This window comes from Tupaia chinensis, unplaced genomic scaffold (genome assembly GCF_000334495.1).
Source record: "Tupaia chinensis unplaced genomic scaffold, TupChi_1.0 Scaffold000539_1, whole genome shotgun sequence".
NCBI lineage: Eukaryota > Metazoa > Chordata > Mammalia > Scandentia > Tupaiidae > Tupaia > Tupaia belangeri.
In genome coordinates this window covers 2,291,141-2,294,939 of record NW_006160052.1, presented here as the reverse complement: position 1 = coordinate 2,294,939, position 3,799 = coordinate 2,291,141, and the positions used below count along the sequence as shown (strand labels likewise).

Genomic DNA, 3,799 nt, shown 5'->3' with positions numbered 1-3,799 from the left:
TTTATTTATTTATTTTAATTTGACCCGAGAGGGAAAGAATAAGAGAGAGAGGGAAAGTGAGAAAACGAGCCACCATATCTGGGACTTAAAACACAGTCGACTGTGTGGGAGTCAAGCGCCCTTAACCACCACGCCTCCGGTCAGCCCGATAGCAAAATATTTTTTAAAATTATTTATTTAATTTAATTTATAATTATTACTATTATTATTTTAATGTGCTATAGGGCATGTGTACTCACCAGAGAGAGAAAGAAGGAAAGTGAGAAAGCAAGCTGCTGGGCCTGGGACTTGAACCACAGCTGGACATGTGGAGGTCCAGCAACCTAACACCAAGCCGCCTACTACTCCCACAGTGATACTATTTTGAGGTTTTCTTTTCTTTTTTTATTTTCAAGAGGTTTTTGCTATAGGGCATGTGCACTCACCAGAGAGACAGAGAGAGAGAAAGCAAAAAATCACCCCCCAGGGGGGATGGCCACACCGTAATCCCTTCTCCTCCATTCTCCTCCCAGGATCTTGGGGACACGCACACACCTGGCATCCGGCGTGAGTTTTAAGCCACCGGGTCCGGGACTGGAACCGCAGTTGACTACGTGGGAGTTCAGCAATATAGCCATTATTCTAACTGCTGGTCCCTCTATTTTGAGGTTTTCAACATGTTTTCTTTTGCGAAAGCGTCAGTGTAATCCGGTCGATCAATCAACCATAAACTAGGTGTCATGGGCTCAGGAACAAAACTTGTGCAGACTGTGGGGGAAGGGCAAAATTGGAGCCTTATGTTTCCTGATTTATTTATGCAGCAACTTACTCTGCCCGGATTGTCCAAGGTCATCTAGGCTCCATGAAAAACTTCACTGATACACGTCTTTTGAATTTTGTTTTTCATGTAGTTGCTCAATAAAGATCATCAGTTAAACACAAACCTAAACTAAATGTGATTTAACATGGACACATTTATCAAACCTAATATAAATGATCAGTTGAAAAAAATCTATTAGAACATGTGATTCGGTGTTTTATTTGGATAATAGACAGTAAGGACTGTTCATACATGTTCAAAAAATACCAAGTGGCCACTATGCAACGGCCAGACCCCCGGAGAGAAGGAGAAACAGTCTCCGCCCGGGTGTGACACAGTCTTGCTGAGGGCCCGGCCTGTGGTGTGGTGGTCTGGGGGACTGGATCCCACAGGACTGACTGTGGTTTGAGCTCTAAGAGCCTGCGGTTTGAGAAACACACCAGGCACATGTGCATGCATGCCAAGGTCCCGAGAGGATGAAGAAATGGAGAAGGGATTGCGGTATGACCTGTCCTGTTAGGGTGGGTCTTTCTCTCCCCTTCCCTCACCCTTGTCCCTCTGGTGAGCACACACGCCCTCTGGCAGAGAACTCTCACGCCCAGGTCTGCGGTGGTAAGAACTAAGAGCTATGAAGGAAGACTTCTTGGTGAAAATTTAGTGGGGAACTGATTTATGCAGTGGGGGTCATAAGGTCTCTGTAACACTGACCCTGAGGTGGAGATCTGAAAGACCAGAGGGTGGGAACGGTCAGCAGAGGCCACGTGTGCAAAGGTCCTGGGGGGAGGGGTTTGTGAGAAACCAAACTGTGTGGGTGGAGCTTGGCCAAAGAGACCAGAGTACTGGGAGAGCTTCAGGTAAGAGGCATCAGGAGCAGCAGAAAAACGATCCCCTGAAAAATCCATAGAGAACCAATATAGGAGGACCGGGGTCCCACCTGGTGGTTAAGGCAGCTGGGTCCTACATTGCCTGTGAGGTCCCCAACTGGATCTGGGGGCTTGAGAAATAGCGTGTGTGTGTGTGTGTGTGTGGGTGTGTGAGGGAGGGGGAGATGGAGGAGACGGGACTGCAATGTGACCATGTCTGATGGGCAGTCCTTTCTCCTCTCTCTCTCTGTCTGGTGAGTACATGCACCGTCTGGCAAAAATTTTAAAAGAAAAGATAAACAATATAGTAAAAAATGTTTTTAATGTGCAATGATCTCACATCTGTTGCCTAATTTCATCTTCACCTCTGAGAAAGGAGGGCAAGTGTAATCATAGCTATTTCTGTCATTAAGGTTGAAGTTCAGTGGGGACCAGCAGATGGTGTATTGGTTACATCACTGGACTGCCACAGAGTCGACAGTGGTTTGAGTCCCGGGTCTGGCAGCTCAAAGCTCACACTGGGGATGTGCCCGTGAGTGCTGAGGGGGAAGGAATTGCAGCATGGCCGTCCCCCTGGGGGGTGACTTCTCATTTTCGGTCTGTCTCTCCAGCAAGTGCATGTGCCCTGTAGCAAAAATCTCTCTTAAAAAGAAAATTATGAAAGCTCAGTTAAGGCCAAAGTTGTGTAGCTGCTGGTGTCACGGTCCACACCAGAGAGATGGGTAGATGCTGGCTTCTCTGGGAGGCGTGAAGGCAGAGGTGGAGCAGTCAAAATAACCTACAGCTATGCCGAGGTCAGGCTTCGACTGCTGCACAGTAGGGACTTCTCGCTGTCTTTTAGGTGTCTCTCTCTGTGTCCACACGGAAAACAGGTGTTTTTAGGGGCCAGCAGGTGGTGTGCCTGTTAAGGCGTTGAATTCCCACATTGCTGACTATGGTTCAAGGCCCAAACCTGGTGGCTTGCTTTCTCACTTTCCCTTTCTCTCTCTCTATGGTCAAATGTAATAATAAACAAACAAACAAACAAACAAACAAATAAATAAAATTAAATAGATAATTCTTTTATTTTGTAGAGATATTTTTGATATTGGGTGTGTGCACTTGCCTGAGAGACATAGACAGAGAGACAGAACACAAGAAATCACTCCTGGTGGGTGGTTAGAATGGACATGCCACAATTGCTTCACCTCTATTCTCCTCTCGAGATCTTGGGCACACATGCACGTGTGCCTGGAGTGAGTTTTAAGCCACTGTGTTTGGGATTAAAACCATGATAGACAACGTGGGAGACCAGTGATGTAACCATTATGCCATTTGCTGGTCCCCTGGCATGCCGTTCAAGCCTCTGGGTCCAGGACTCAAACTGTGGTCAACTATGTGGGTAGTGCAGTGACAATCATTAAGCCATCTGCTAGTCCTTTATTTTTTGGAGAGATTTTTGCTAGAAGGTGCATGTGGTCACCAGAGAGTCAGAGAGAGACAGAGAGACAGAAAGTGAGAATGACCATGGTGGATGGCTACACTGCAATTCCTTCTCCTCCATTCTCCTTTCAGAATTTTGGGCACATACACACACGTGCCCGGCATGAGTTTCAAGCTGCTGGGTTTGGGACTTGAATCATGGCCAGCCATGTAGGAGCCCAGAGATGTAACCCTATGCCATTTGTTGGCTCCAAATAATTCTTAAGAAATAAAAGAAGTAGCTTTTAGGGCCAGCAGCTGGCATGGTGGTTAAGGTACTGGATCACACATGAGTCCCAGACCTGAGGCTTGAAAACCATGCTGGGCCTGTGTGCTAGCTTGCCCAAAATCCCTGAGAGGAGAGTGGAAGAGCAGGGATTGCAGCGTGGCCACCATTCTCTGTCGGGGATGATTTCTCACTTTCTCTGGCAAGCACATGCACCCTATAGAAAAAAAACCTCCAAAAAGAAAAAGGAGGTACCAGCAGTTAGCGTAATGGCTATGTTGCTGAAATCTCATGTAGCCAACCGCAGTTCGTGTCCCGGACCCAGTGGCTTAAACTCATGCCGGGTACATGCACGTGTGTGCCCAAGATCCCGAGAGGAGAATGGAGGAGAAAGGATTGTGCTGTGGCCATCCCCCCTGGGGGGGTGATTTCTCGCTTTCTCTCTCTCTC

General features: G+C 47.3%; 1 protein-coding gene across 1 annotated transcript in view; it reads left to right on the top strand.

The window, feature by feature from the left end:
* The window catches only part of ARHGAP19 (Rho GTPase activating protein 19), a 125,790-nt gene that overhangs the window by 17,570 nt on the left and 104,421 nt on the right, over window positions 1-3,799 (top strand). The window lies entirely within an intron of this gene.